At 38.3% G+C, this 16,054-nt stretch overlaps 1 protein-coding gene across 7 annotated transcripts in view; it reads left to right on the top strand.

Moving 5' to 3' along the window:
- Positions 1 to 16,054, top strand: part of Mtus1 (microtubule associated scaffold protein 1) — a 207,934-nt gene that overhangs the window by 33,980 nt on the left and 157,900 nt on the right. The window contains exon 1 of one of the 7 annotated variants that reach the window (XM_087217183.1): positions 2,637 to 2,665. The exons of the other annotated variants lie outside the window; for them this stretch is intronic. The gene's annotated coding sequence lies outside the window, so the exon portion shown is untranslated. Of the gene's footprint in view, positions 1 to 2,636; positions 2,666 to 16,054 lie in introns of those variants that run through there. 7 annotated transcript variants of the gene reach the window in all.

Genomic DNA, 16,054 nt, shown 5'->3' on the forward strand with positions numbered 1-16,054 from the left:
TTTGGTACCAGGGATCGAACTCGGGACCTTGCACTTGTGAGGCAGGCGCCGGAACCACTGAGCTAAATCAATACCTTTTTTACATAATCAGTTATATACTATTACTAATTGTTATAATTTTTTAACTGTTCTAAAATGTTACAATGACATGCATTTGAGTCCTCCATAGCACTTTATATGCATTCCACTTGAATAGATTTTGTTGACATAGAATCAAAATAGGAATTTGGCCTTTTGACTTGACTTAGTTTATACCCATTAAACTTCTAAATTGCAATATTAAAATATATTCGTACAAACACTATAAATCTTAAGGACCCAGTTTTCTGTTGATTTTCCTAAACTCCTTGGAAAACCAGGCCCTCATGATTCACATCAATTAGAATTCATCTCTAAGCCAGGGCTGGCGTCTTTTCTGAATTACTCAGGACAGTGTGGACATCTGTACAAACTTAGGTTTCTGCTAGCAGGGAAGAAGGATGGAATAAGCATTGGGTACGCATCTGCTGGTGTCTGATGTAAGATCCAGAGTTACAAAAACTTGCCACACAGGGTTCAGGAAAGGCCAGAACAGCAGGAAGAGAGTGGTGGAAGAATGGGATTTACATATGGCCTTTGGGATGAGTGAGAAAGTTACACTTTTCTTTCTGTCAGCGTCTAATCAAGGGTGGTTAACTTTGGTGTACGGGGTATACTCACATGTGCTCCTTTGCAGACATTTGATTACTCATTACTTGCCAAGTTTCTGTTCTTTTCTTTAAAACTGCACTATTCTGATAAGATTTATTTTTGCTAATAGTGTGCACTTTCTGTGTTATATTGTAAGATCTGTGACAGCTATGCCAAACTTGAACTTGTTGACAAAAATTCACTGAGTAGAAACTCAGCGTCAAATATGCTTAAAATTACTACAGTCACAGTTAGGCTTTTAATTTTTTTACAAAGTTAAACTAATGTTAACACAGAGACCTCTTAATTTATTATTTATGACTGTGATAATTGACTGGAGTCTTTTTGAAAAATAGCCAGTTTTTGGTGTAATTTCTCATATTGCTGGGAGGCAGTTTAGAAGCTCCGTTTTAACTGATTTTGTGAGTATATGTATTTTAAAAAAATAAATATTAATTTTACCCAGAGAATTGACTCTATAGTGTCCTTGCACTGAGATAAGCTCTCTAAAAGAGCTCAGAAATAAAGAAAAAGAAATATGTATTTTAATGGTGGTGAAGTACAGATGACAGCCTGTATTGATGAACTAGATATTAATGAGTTCAGGGTTACAGGGACTAAAATGCAAGGACCAAACTGTCCCACCACCAATCTATTGTTTTGTAACTTGTCTCTTTGAAGCACAGTCATGTTTATTCAGATTCATACAGTGTATGGCTGCTTGCATTCCACAGCAGCAGAGTTGAATAAATGCAACACAAACTGTATGTCCCATAAAACCTAAAATATTTACTATTTGGCTTTTTATAGAACTAGTTTGCCACCCCTCCTGCCATTAAATTAACATGTGAAGGTTTCTTGAAAGAGGCAAACCTGGGGAAGATTTTAGAGACAAAAAGGAACAGGGAGGTTGTTCTCTGTGAAAAGAATGCATTATGATAAACTATTGTTTGGTGAGGACTATTTTCCTCCTTACAAGTGCAAATATGTAGAAGTATGGGGGTGGGCAGGTGCTGGAGGTAGAACCCAGAGCCTTGTGCATGCTAGGCAAGTAGTTTACCACTGGGAGCTATACCCAACCAAAGACATTACTTTTTTTCCCAGGCTGTCTTAGAACCCATTACCTTCGATATCTAATAGTCATCAGTGAGTAAAAGAATAGGCCAAATGGAATCAGCTACTCTGTATTTATCCCTGAGAAGTTCCAGATCACATAGGTTTACAAAATCTTTACTCTTAACAAAGTAAAAGATGACTAGAATGACATAATTCTTAACTATTATTCCCTTATTTCAAATTATTTACAGTATTATCTAAGAATATAATCCACCATAACACCTTCTCTGCCCCAAAAAACAAAAAAGTAGGCTTAAATACAATACTAATTTATTTCTTGATGACTGAGGGACAGAATGGGGGCCTGTGACTGGGGATAGTAATTCTCCAAGCAGTGAATCACGGATCCAGACCTATTCCATGTTGTGGTTCATTGCCTTTAACAATTTGACACTTGGCTTGCATTGTTCTGGGTCAAGTCATATAAGGAGAAAAAACATGCAGGAATATATGTGAGTTTTATGGTCTGGGCCCAGAGGTAGTACTTTAAATGTCTACTCATGTTTTATTGCCTGAATTTACCTTTGAAAAATGTAGGAAAATCATAGTGATCTATAACTTCTCAAATGAACCAGGTGACCAGCCAGGCAGAGTTTGTAGTCATAAAAACCACTTAATGTTTTGAGTACAGATATTGATGACAAATGGGGGCCTTCACTTATTTCTCATCTGTTTTTTTCTTTTTTATTCCGTACAAGCTGTGAGTTACCGATACATAATTATTGCTGAAATGTTATCATTTAGTTGAAGGGATTATAATGTCACTGATGACAAATTTTAGTGTCTTAATTGGTATGATGTACTACAGGCAGAATATGAACATAATGTTTTTTGTTTTTTTTTTTTTACAGAAAACTTTACTTCAATTATCATACCTAAGGTAATCTGCACACATGACAACAGCATGTTCCATACACACATATCACTTACACTGACAGCACACATGTTTTGCTCTTCTGGCTTTTTTTTTGTAGGACATACTTGACACCTCACTGGTCTTGCTGTTCTGTCAGGAGTTTCTTATTATGTTATACAGTGTGTAGTTAACAGGAACCTAAAATATCAATAAAGTATTAAATTCTTAATATGCATTTAGAATAGACATATTTTCACATTAGCTGAGTACTTCCTTATAAAAGTTAAAAGATAACATCAGAAATAAATTCCTATATGAACTACAATGGAAATACCAATAGAACTCTACAACAAAAATAAGCTTTGCTTCAATTGTCACGCCCAAGGCAGTTTTCACATATGAAAACTGTATGTTCCATGTACATGTCTTGCTTACACTGACAGCACATGTGCTTAGCTTTCCCATGTGCTAGTCTTGTCACCTTTCTTCTCTTTCTGTTTTTGGACATAATTTTTTTAATGGTACTGGCAATTAAACCCAGGGCATTCACACTGAGCTACAGCCCGGGCCTTTTAAAATTTTTACTTCGAGACAAGAGAAATTGTCTTCAATAAATTGTTCAGATTGGGTTCTGACTTAGATCTTTCTGCCGAAGCCTTCCAGAGCACTAGGATTACAGGTGTCCACCACCATGTCCAGTAACATAATTAATTCTTTAGAGAAATAAATTCTTCCCTTATTACATTAATGCTTCATACAACTATTTCCAGTTCTCCCTCTTTTGGGAAAAGGGTAAGGTTGTGCTTCTCAACTTTCCAGAGGTTGGCTGTCAACCTGTGGCCTGCTTTACCCTAGTCACTTATCATCAGAAATGTTGTGTGTCACTTCTTGTAGGAGCTTTAGAGGGAGGAAAGGAAGGAGTACATGGTTTTCTGAGGACTTTTCTTAGTGCCTGGTGGTTGAGGAACTTTCCCTGAGTGAAGTTTTTGTTGAGTGAATGGTCAGTCAAGGGATGTGGGCAGAACTCCCTGCTCACACCCCTAGACTTTTGCATTAAGTCATAGAAGTTTGGAGTTGGTTATTGTTGCAGCACACTGAACCTATTCTGAGGGATAATCTTCTTAACGATCTTTATCCCTCTGGGGTTTAAGTTTCCAAATTAGCATGATAGTAAAAGTAAATATGTTTCCTTTGTTTTTAATATTGCTAAGCATTTAAACTGTTGCCATCTGTATAAGCTTCTCTCAATTTAAGGATGGATACTTTTGGATTACACCAACATCTTCACCTCAGATTTTTTTCCTGTTGCTACTCATCCTCAAAATAAAGGACTATTTTAACTTTTGCTGTTGTTACAAGTAGGGAGAGGAAAATCTGAAAGGAATCTAATCTTTCTTATTAGTACCTGCACTGGTGTGCTGGTATGAGCAAAGAAACAAGGATAGAGACACTGTCACCATCTGAGCAATGTAAGTCACAGAAGTACTTTCTTTGAGTGGTTGGGGAAAGAGTAACCACTGTCTCCACTGTACTCATTAGATAGAGTGGAGAAAAAGTGATTTTATCCTAGAAGCTGTGCCTATGACAAAGGACATGTGTTGCTGATATTTCAAGACCCAAGAGCAGTGTTCGGTGCATTTCCCAAAATTCTGAGGGAAATAGAGTTATGGGGAAAACAACTTTCAACCTGTTAGATGTCAGATGTGCAGAGTACATTGAGGAATGAAGTCAGAAACCAAAGGAGGAAGTTAGGGGAGTTTTGTTGGAAAATAGAATAGTTCCTCGATTTGTGGGAGAGGTCCCAAGTGTGTGGCTGCTGAAACTCTTTATCAAGGGTAATTTATACAGCAAAATCACAACATGGGTACAACATGGATCCAACTATATTAGCCTACAGTATTAAAAGTATAGTCACTAAGCTGATATTAAGACATGTAGCAAGGGTATATGGAAAAAAACAAGGGCATTCCTGAAAAGGAGTGGGTCCGGATATTCTGGTGACCCACTTATGTGTCTGGTGCCTGTCTGGGCCCACTGGACCAGGTGGTGCTAATTACAGTATAATCTCCAGTCGCTGTTTATCTGTAGGGAGCCTTGCATCCCTGGCTATTGCATCACCATCTGGAGGCCTGACTCTGTTCAGATTCACCTCCAGCCATAATCTTTGTGTCTCATCTGTGCTGACTTCCTCAAGGGCCCAGTTCCACTCTGAGTGCATATTAATTTCTAATTTAGCTGTCTATAATTGTTGTGCCCCAGATCGCGTAGTCCCAAAGACCACCAGGAAGCCAATCCCGATGTAAGCACACGAGGGTCGTTTATTCAAGCTCGAGCAGGGGCTCACAACTGTCACCGACGCAGCGGATCAGAATTGAGAGCCCTGAATTTCAAATTAGCAGGGTTTTTATTGTGGTTACAGCAAGGTTTGGGGATTTTCCACTTAGCAGCTACATAATTGGTTGACATTTAGCAAGTATGAAGTGTACATTTCTGATTGGCTAGGTTCATCGCGGGCGGGGGGGTTGAGGGGCGGTTACATGTAGGTTTTACGGGGGAAAAGAGGGACAAAGGTTAGTGGCCGACTGTCACGTACTGATGGTCAGCAGACACACTGACTAATAGTCACGACCATTACGTACTGACAGCACATCTACAGATTGTTCTATGGATAGTGGGCCCAGAACATTCATTTCCTGGGCAAACAGATGGCTGCGTAATTAACTCAGGAACTTTGCTTCGTTACAGATTGTATCTTTTGTCCCAAAGCAAGGACATTTTAACCATTAATTTGTGAGAGACTAGGGGAGTGGTGGATTTTAGCAAAATGGAGTCGCTTTGGTCTCACATAATATTACTCCTTATAAAGAAGTATCCCTACCTGGCATTATGGGAGAATGAGCAAAGATCCAGTGTAGCTGCTTCAAGCTGAGAGGGTTGTTATAGGGGAGATGGCAATCAGGGATTTTCTCCAGAGAGCTAGATTTAAGAGGCCTTGGATAGAAGTCATGTTGGGGTTTAGCAGTTATGGACACTTTACAAGGTTGATCTAGTGGGCCCCAGAAAAAGAGTCCTGCACATTTATAATTGATTTCCATCTGCATGATCATTTGGAATTTGACAGCCTCTAGGTGAGAATGAACAGATTTTACCAAGAGATTAAGCATGCATGGTCTAAACATAAGATCCAGAGTAGAAAGACAGATTGGGGAAGGAGCCACGTCTAGATGCTGTTTTTAAGGGATTGGAGTAAGGGTTGTAACCAGCTGGGTCCTAGACCTACCTGTTCATGAAGGTTATCTGTAAGTCTGATATTTCTTTTATTAAGATCCTTTTACACCTGATATGAATTATATATGTAAGGATAACAGGTTTTATTTATGAGAACAGAAGGTCTTCTGGTTTTGGCTGTGAGGAGATCAAGGTCTCTGTGGTATTGAAGGACTATTTTATTTTTTTTTTGTATTAAATTCTTTTATTGGTACATTGTAGGTATACAACACAATTACATTTCTCATTGGGAATTGTACCTTTACATACTGCATCTTGGTTCTTATTTTTTCCCCATTCCTAGCCCTCCCTTCATGCCCTCCACCCTTCCCTATTTACAAAGACTTTATTTCCATTTTTTCCATTTCTCATCATTTTTCCTTTCCCTTCTTTCCTTTCCCCTGCCCCTCCCACTACCCCTACCCCTTTTCACCTTTTCTTCCTATTTTGCATTATCGACTATTTATTCTAAACATTGGTACATTTTAGGTATACAATATAATGACATTCAAAATTGGAAATTTGCACCTTTACATATTCTCTCTTGGTTCTTATTTTGTCACCCTTGCCCAGCCCTCCAACCCCTCCAGTCCTCCCTATTTACAAAGATTTTGTTCCTATTTTTCCATTCTCTCATATTAATCCCATTCCCTTCTGTCCTTTCCCCTAGCCCTCCCACTTCCTTCCCCTTTGCCCCTTTTCTTCCTATTTCACATGACCTATTATACATTTTAGTCCTTATTTACACTTTCAGTTTCTCACACCAGAGAAACTATTTGGTATTTACATGTGTGTCCTATTTATTTCACTTAAGATTATTGCCTTAATGTGCATCCACTTAGCTATAAATGTCTCTAATTTCTCATTTTTTATGGCTGAGTAGTACTCAATTTTATAAAAAAACCACATTTTCTTGATCCAGTCTCCAGTTGATGGGCATTTGGGCTGTTTCCAAGTTTTAGCTATTACAAACTGTGCTGCTATGAACATGGGTGCACATATATCACTGTGGTATGATTCTTTTAACTCTTTGGGGAAGATCCTCAGCAGTGGAATAGCAGAGTCAAATGGGACTTCCAGTCCTAGTTCTTTGAGGTATTTGGTTATTGGTTGATTTCATGATAGCAGCCATTCGTTCTGGAGTGAAGTGGAATCTCAGCCTTGTTTTCATTTGCATCTCTCGAATGACCAGTGATGTTGAGCATTTTTTCATGTATTTATTTGCTATTTCTACTTCTTTGTGTGAGAAATGTCTGTTCATTTCAGATGCCCATTTTTGGATTGGGTCTTAAAATTTGGGAGGTCTGATCTTTTTAAGTTCTTTATAGATTCGAGATAGTAGACCTTTGTCTGAGGAAGAGCAGGTGAAGATTTTTTCCTACATTGTGGGTTGTCTCTTCACACTGCTGGTGGTTTCTCTTGCTGTGCAGAAGCTTTTTAATAAGAAGAGATCCCATTTGTTGATTGTTTGTGCTAGTTCACAGGCAACTGAGGTTTTGTTCATAAAATCTTTTCCTACACCGATGTCTTCAAGGGTTCTACCTAACCTCTGTTCCAACTGGTTTAGAGTTTCTATTTTAATATTTAGATCTTTAATCCATTTTGATTTTAGTTTAGAGCATGGTGAGAGATACAGGTCTAGTTTTAATCTTTGGCAAGTTGAAGCCCAGTTTTTCCAGCACCATTTATTAAAGAGGCTATCTTTCCTCCAGTGAGGGTGTTTGGCTCCTTTATCGAAGATGAAATGGCTGAGTGTGTCTGGCGTTGTTTGTGCATCTTCTAATCAGTTCCACTGATCCTCAAGTCTGTTTCTTTGCCAGTACCATGCTGTTTTTATCATAGTAGCTTTGTAGTAGAGTTGCAGGTTGGGGATTGTGATACCCCTTGCCATGTCTCTGTTACCTAGAATTGCTTTTGCTATTCTGGGTCTCTTCTTGCTCCAAATGAATTTTTGGATTGTTTTCTCGAGGTCTATGAAGTATGCTGCTGGGATCTCAATTGGAATTGCATTAAATCTATATAGCAGTTTTGGAAGTATGGCCATTTTCACTCTATTAATCCTTCCTACCCAGGAGCAGGGGATGTCTTTTCTGATATCATCTTCAATCTCTTTTCAGAATGCCATGGTTTTCAGAGAAGAGGTCTTTGATTTCTTTCGTTAGGATGATTCCTAGGTATTTCAGTTTTTTGGATGCTATTGTGAAAGGAATTATTTGCCCTATTTCTCTCTCAGTGAGTCTGCCATTGGTGTAGAGGAATGCTATTGATTCTTGTGTGTTGACCTTGTAACCAGCTACTTGACTGAATTTGGTTATTAAGTCTAGAAGACTTTTGGTGGAGTTCTTGGGGTCTTCTATATAGAGTATCATGTCATCTGCAAAGAATGACAATTTGACTTCTTCATTACCTATCTTTATTCCTTTTATTTTTTTCTCTTGTCTAATTGCAGTGGCTAATGTTTCCAGAACTATATTGAACAGGAGTGGTGATAGTGGACATCCTTGTCTTGTTCCTGATTTGAGTGTGAAGGATTTCAGTTTTTGACCATTTAGTATGATACTGGCTGTTGGTTTTTCATAGATGGCTTCTATCAGTTTGAGGTAGAGACCATCTATTCCAATTTTTTGTAGGGTTTTTATCATAAATGCATGTTGGATTTTGTCAAATGCTTTTTCTGCATCTAGGGAGTTAATCATATGGTTTTTGTCCTTGACTCTATTGATATAGTGTATTACATTGATTGATTTGCATATGTTGAACCATCCCTCCATCCCTGGGATGAATCCCACTTGATCAGGGTGTATGATCTTCTTGGTGATCTTCTGCATTTTGTTTGCCAGTATCTTATTAAGGATTTTTGCATCTATGTTCATTAGTGAGATTGGCCTATAGTTCTCTTTTTCAGTTGGGTCTTTCTCTGCTTTGGGGATCAAGGTGATGCTTGCTTGCAGGAATGAATTTGGGAGTATTGCTTCCCTTTCAATTTCACTGAAGAGTTTAAACAGTAGTGGCAGCAGTTCCTCTCTAAATGTCTTGTAGAATTCAGCAGTGAAGCCATCAGGACCAGGGCTTTTCTTAGTTTATAAGTTTTTCATTACATTTTCAATTTCACTGGTTGATATTGGGTTGTTCAGAATTTTTAGGTCTTCTTCATTCAACTTTGGTAATTCATATGTGTCTAGGAATCTGTCCATTTCTTCTGTGTTGTCCATCTTATTGGCGTATAGGTTCTGGAAGTAGGTATTGATGATCCTCTGGATTTCTGCTGGGTCTGTTGTCATTTCACCCTTTTCATTCCTAATTGCATGGATTTGGGCCTTTTCTTTCCTTTTTCTGATAAGGTTGGCTAAGGGTTTGTCAATTTTGTTGATTCTTTCGAAGAACCAACTCCTGGCTTCACTGATTTTTTGTATCATTCTCTTAGTCTCCATTGCATTGATTTCTCCTCTGATCTTTATAATTTCCTCCCTTATATGAGCTTTGGGGTTGTCCTGCTCTTCTTTTTCTAGAAGCTTGAGGTTCAGCATCAGGTTGTTTAATTGGGCTCGTTCTGTTTTCCTAATATGCATATTCACTGCTATGAATTTCCCTCGTAAGACAGCTTTTATTGTGTCCCATAGATTCCGATATGTTGTATTGTCATTGTCATTTAATTGAAGGAACTGTCTGATTTCTTCTTTAATTTCCTCTGTAACCCATTGGTTATTCAGAAGTGTGTTGTTCAATTTCCACATGTTTATGACATTTTTTGAGTTTCTTTTGCTATGGATCTCCAATTTCATCGCACTATGGTCTGATAATGTACAGGGGATAACTTCAATTCCTTTGCACTTACTTAAACATGTTCTATGTGTGAGTATGAGGTCTATTTTGGAGAATGACCCATGTGCAGCTGAGAAGAATGTGTATTCTGATTTTGTGGGTTGGAAGACTCTGTAAACATCTGTTAAGTTCATTTGTTCAAGAGTTCGATTGAGTTCTAGTATTTCATTACTTATTTTTAGTCTAGTTGATCTATCTATTTGTGACAGTGGGGTGTTGAGGTCCCCCACTACAGTTGTATTAGTGCATATATGACTTTTCATGTCTGTTAGTATTTGTTTTATATAGTTGGGTGCACTAGTGTTTGGTGCATAGATATTTATGATTGTCATCTCTTCCTCTTGGATTCTTCCCTTTACAAGGATGTAATGTCCTTCTTCATCTCTCTTAATCAGTGTTGGTTTGAAATCTACTTGATCTTCCAAGAGAATAGCTACTCCTGCTTTTTTTCAGGTTCCTGTCACATGGAGTATTGTTTTCCACCCTTTAACTTTCAGTCTATGAGTTTCCTTTTGAATTAAGTGTGTTTCCTGTATGCAGCATATTGTTGGATTTTGCTTCTTGGCCCATTCTGCCAGCCTATTTCTTTTGATTGGTGAATTGAGACCATTAATGTTGATGGTTATAACTGAAACGCATTGACTTGTCATTGCCATGACTTTTTCTTTTTGTTGGGTTCTCCCCCTTTACATTTAATTTCCTGTCTTGCCGGATGGGTTCATTCTGTTTTCCTTCCTGGGGTTGTGATCCTCAATGTCTGTTCCTAGGCTATTGTGTAAAATTCTTTGGAGTGCTGGTTTGGTATTCACCAAGTTCCTAAGGTGCTCTTTGTCATGAAAGTATCTTATTTCTCCATCCATTTTGAAAGATAGTTTTTCAGGGTACATCAATCTGGGTTGGAGGCTGTTTTCTTTTAGGGCTTGGAATATGTCACTCCAAGCTCTTTTTGCCTTGATGGTTTGTGTTGAGAATTCTGCTGTGATTCTGATGGGCTTTCCTTTGTATGTGATTTGTTTCTTTTCTCTGACTGCTTGGAGAACTTTGTTCTTCTGTTGTGTTTCTGGAATCTTAACAATTATATGCCTATGTGTAGATTATTTTTGATCAAGGCTATTTGGTGCCCTATATGCCTCAGTTATCTGTATGTCAAGCTCTTTTCCCATGCTTGGGAAGTTTTCTGCCATTATTTCTGTGAAGAGGTTTTTTATGTCATCTGCACTCTCTCCTGTTTCTTCATTGAGCCCAATCAGTCTTATGTTATTCTTCTTTGCATCATCTAGCAGCTGCTGGATTGATTTCTCCTGTTCCCTTATAATTTTGAAGCCATTTTTCTTTTCCTGGTCACTAATTGCAATCTTATCTTCTATATCTGAAATTCTGTCCTCACATTGGCTCATTCTGCTGTGTAGACTTTCAATGGAGTTTTTCATGTCCTGGAAATCTATTTGCATCTGTTTTATGGATTCCATTTGTTTCTTATGTTGGGATTCCATCATGTTCCTCAGCTCCTCTCTAGATTTATTAATCATGTCTTGCCCTAGGGGCACAATTTCTCCTGTTATCTGAGAAATTATTTCTGATTTCCTTTTTTCCAGATCCCCTTTTGTTGCCAGTTCAGTGGGTCCAGGTGGTTGAGTATCAGAGTGTTCCATCTCATTTCCCTTTGGGGTTGCTGTAGGTGATCTGGAAGTCTGGTTTTGAGACTTATTTACGTGTTTTCTTATTTCGACTGGTGTAGGGGGCTGTTAGCGCCTGCACGGATTACCTCCTCTGAGCTGGGAGAGGTGGGACACGGGCCAGGAGCAGTGGTACGGATGGTGACCCAAAATCCCTTTCCTGTGGGCTGGGAGCAGCTGGAGGGATGGTGGCCGGGAAACCCCTTCCTCTGGACCAGGAGCAGTGGGATGGTGGCTCAGAAGCCCCTTCCTCTGGGCCAGGAGCAGCGGGACAGAAAGTGGCCCAAAAGCCCTTTCCTCTGGGCTGGGAGCAGCAGGAGGGCTGGTGACTGGGAAGCCCCTTCCTCTGGACCAGGAGCAGTGGGATGACGGCTCAGAAGCCCCTAACTCTGGGCCGGGAACAGTGAGACTCAGTACCTTGGTCTGGTGGTCTGTTGAAGGACTATTTTAGATAGGGAATTTAAAGATTCTTGCTGAGTTTCTGTAGCTGCTCCTGTGGCTTTTTAGCCTTATTGAACCATAATAGTGATCAGCTACAGGTGTAACTAAAGGTTTCTAGCAAGGGCCAGTGTAGTAATTGGAGCCCTCTTCCTTCACCTATATTACTATTATTCTTTTATATATGTTGTTGATCATACTTTTCTGCTCTGTGTTTCAGTCCAAGTTAAAGTGAGACCTGTGCTTATCAAAATTAACCTCTTGCTTTGGATGTCAAGGTCACTTAAGTCTCCTCAATGGCTACTTTTGGACCCATTTGTAGACCCTCTTAGCTCCTCTGTCAGTGTCAGCTGCCAGGATGGGCCACAGTCTTGCTTGACCGTGTGGCTTCCTGTTGAAGCATGGGAGATGCTTTCCTCTTTGGTGACCCTCCTTTTGATCATACTGTACATTGGTTGACTCCGAGGTCCAGCAGTCTCTCTTCTCATGAGGTTGGGTGACTCACTAGAATTTTAGGCTTCTATTGAGAGGTTGCCTCGTATCCTGGGTCCTTTTTGTCTTTAGAGGGCCCGCTCCAAAATATTGGCTGTCCTCTTAGTCCAGTTATCTATTTCACTTTATTTTCCATGCCTCAGTTGTTATCAGTTACACCAGTACTGAAGTGGGAGCAGGTTTAATTATTGTGGTGGATTAACTAGTCGTCAATTTGGAATGCCCAGCTGAACTGAATGAGCATGGTTCTAGAAAATCCACCTGAGGATTGTTGCCAATGTCATAAAAAGAGAACTAGAGGAGAAGATTATATGGTGTTGATTTTTCTCAGGAGGCTTGCTGCGGCTGGTTTTCCTGATGAGAACTTGGCTATTCTTGTTATCGGAGAAGCTTGGGTCCTCGCTGTCACTGGGGATGGCTGCTGTTCTCATCAGGGGAGCTCTGGTCTTGGCCCTGAGCATTGCTTCCTGGCTCCAGTGCAGATCCCTCAGCCCGGTGGCACAGATCCTTCACCCTGCTGGTGCAGACTTTCTAGCTTCCACCACTGGCCTTTGGGCCTTCCCAGTGCAGATCCTTGATACGGATTTGCATGAGACATTGGCATAGGATCCAGGCCCTTGGTTGTACTCTTTGGGTCTCTAGCATGTGGACAGATCTCTTGCACTCCTCTGCATTTGACTTTTTGGATGAATATTATAAAATAATTTTGTAGGACTGGGGATTTAGCTCAGTGGCGCTGTTGCCTGCCTTGCAAGCTCAAGGTCCTGAGTTGGATCTCTGGTCCTGAAAAAAAAAAAATCTATAAATTATGTGTCTTGTATTAAATCTATTCCCTTGCAAACCCTGACTACAACAACTATCATAATCTTATCTGGGTATCAAGTACCTTGAAATATAAAGTATGAACAGTTATTTTTGAAATATAAAGTATAAACTTTTTTTTTTACCAGTCATGGTTGTCTTAGAAGTTAAATTCCTGTAGAATGTTAACAAATAACAATTATAAAGTTTTATGGGGAAAATTTAAAATCAAGACCAACATAGTGTTTTACCATGACAATCATGATGACATTATTACATTAGAGTAATTATGTTTTGTTATTATCTCTGAAATACATTTAAATTTCCATTTTCGTATAAAATAACCTTTTAGTCACTTACTTTTAGGTAATTACAAAGTATTACATGACAAAAAGAAACTTTTACCTAAATTTTTTACTGTATCTTTTAATAAGTGCCAGCCATTGAAGTAGAATGTACTTGTTTGTAGATGTTCTTTATAGTTTATTAATATCCAGTCTTTAGAGTAACATTTCCTGGACAACAAAGTGTTTAGATAGCTTTCATTTTTATAACACAACTACATAACAATCAAACAAGCATAAGCCTGAAAAGGTACCTACCTCACCTAAATGGCTTACTTGTTGGAACACAAGTAAGGGAAAGCCGCATGCCTGAAGAAGTTTATCACCATAAACAGCTTCAACCTGGAAGTCACTAGTGTGATCAGATGTTTTTTCAATTTTGTTTCTTTGAAGACTTGTACACTTGGAAAACACAAATACATTTAATATAACATGAGGTTACCAGTAATTAGCATCAGAACTATAAAGAAATCTTTACGTATATTTGTTTTTATTCTTAAGGCAAAATTTAGACTCCTTTAACAGGTTTTGCAGGGTGTAAATATACTGACAAGAATTAAAGACATCTTTAGTGCTCTGATAAATTTAGAAAACAGTGTTAATGACTGCAAATAGACTTATTACCCCCTATATACATGTATCTGTTTTATACAATTACAAAATGCTTGTGTAATCAAAGCTAGTAGATGTAGATCAAGTTATGAATGGCAGAACCATATTTAAGGAAATGTAAAAAATCATGATCATTTAACATATTTAAGGTATAGTAGGTGTATGTTGTATAAAAGAAAGCACCTATTTTATGCATTAAACATATGTAGTCTTAACTGTATAAACTTCACTTTAAGACTTGGATTCACAGCATATTTTTTTTAGATGTATACATATATTCCCAAATACATAAGCTATGTCATAAACTAAGATAATGGTTGTTTGTTTAACCAATCATAAACTGATATTAAAAACATTTTATAGGCTATCATTTAAGCACTCTTTAACTCTTAAACCTCACTTTTTAGTAGCCAAATGCTTAATAATGGAAAAAAACCTTTGCTTTTTAATTTAGTTTTGTAAGTTTAATCAAGAACATCTTAATACAGTGGTACCTTGGTTCACAAATGCTTCTGTTTAAAAACAATTTGGTTTGCAAACAGAAGCATTTGTCAGAATCGTTTTTGTTTGCAAACTGCATTGGGTAACAAACATGACCACAGCCATCTTTCCCACACAAACACAAATGTGGCCATCTTTTCCAAAATGTAGAACAAATTAAGTTCGTGAACCAAGGTACCACTGTATCTTAAGGAAACCTTATTGTTTTAGACATAGAAAGCTTAACCTTTGAATTAGAGCCAATTAAATGTATCATAATAATTTATTTAATATTGTTTGTTGGGATGTGCCATCATAAGACTGAGGTAAAAACTGGAACAGTCCCCTCAGTGGGGAAAATTGAACAAATTGGTTTAGACAACTACTTTTTCAGCCACAGAGAGGAGTTTTGTCCAGCAGTTCCCCAAGGCCAAGGGGTTCCTACTTATTTATCTTAACAATTACTTTAGATGACTCATGAGAACCAAATCATAATAGTCAACACTTTTTCAAGCTATCTCTATATCTGTGTAGATATATATCTGTATAGATAGATATATAGACATTGTTTTTGACCAAGCAAAGACTCTTAAGTTATTGTACACAGACAACAGACTTTATAAAACCAATTTTTATATTATCTTGACTGACTAAAATAGATGGAAACATGTCACCAACTTAAATCTTAATTCTTATTAACTGATTTAAATTAGCTACTGTTAAGCTACATGAACCACAAGCATTTGGGTTAATATCTTGAGTATCTATTTACCTATAAGCCAACTTAAGTAGAACCTTTGGAGGATAACATATATCTGAAAGTTAACATACAGAAACAAACATATTAACCTAAATCATATATATAACCTTATGTTCTCAAAATTTAAACTTTTATTGGTAAGTCCTCGTCCCCTCATCCAGTAATGTTTTTAAGTGAGTTTGGCTGCCCTGAAAAATCTATACAACCAATGTTTGATGGAAAGCCCAAAAAGAGTCAGAAATTTACAAGGTCAAAAATAAAAGGAAAAATAAAAATGATATGAGCCTTAAAAAAAAAAAGTCTTTAATGAAGCAGCTGTAGGTACTTTAACCAGTTAGTGACACAGATTAAACAAGCAGAGAGGAATCTACTTATAACAGTGCTACATAGAGCTTTCTCATTTGAAAAGAAACCAAGGGAGAGAAGGCATCCCTGCCCATCTGTGCTTGTTTTGTTCCTTTATCTGACCTTGTTCAGTGCAGTGGTGGTAAGCTGGAGGTGCTCAAGGAAGTGGTCAGAACTGGACTGTGCTCCTACTGGTACCTGCACCCCCTTCCTAGTGATCCTGTGACCCCTTGACCCATACTTAGCTATATGCTTTTCCTTTTTCAGCCCTCGGTTGCCATGTCTCTGAATATAGAATTTGGTTGCCAGCCTGTGACATGTTCTGGAGAGAAATCAGGGAAGAGAAAGCAGTCTTCTGGAGACTAGGGGCTGCGGC

The sequence above is a fragment of the Heterocephalus glaber genome, unplaced genomic scaffold, assembly GCF_053883595.1.
Source record: "Heterocephalus glaber isolate CG9 unplaced genomic scaffold, H.glaber_assembly_v1.0 deba00001461, whole genome shotgun sequence".
Taxonomy (NCBI): Eukaryota; Metazoa; Chordata; class Mammalia; order Rodentia; family Bathyergidae; genus Heterocephalus; species Heterocephalus glaber.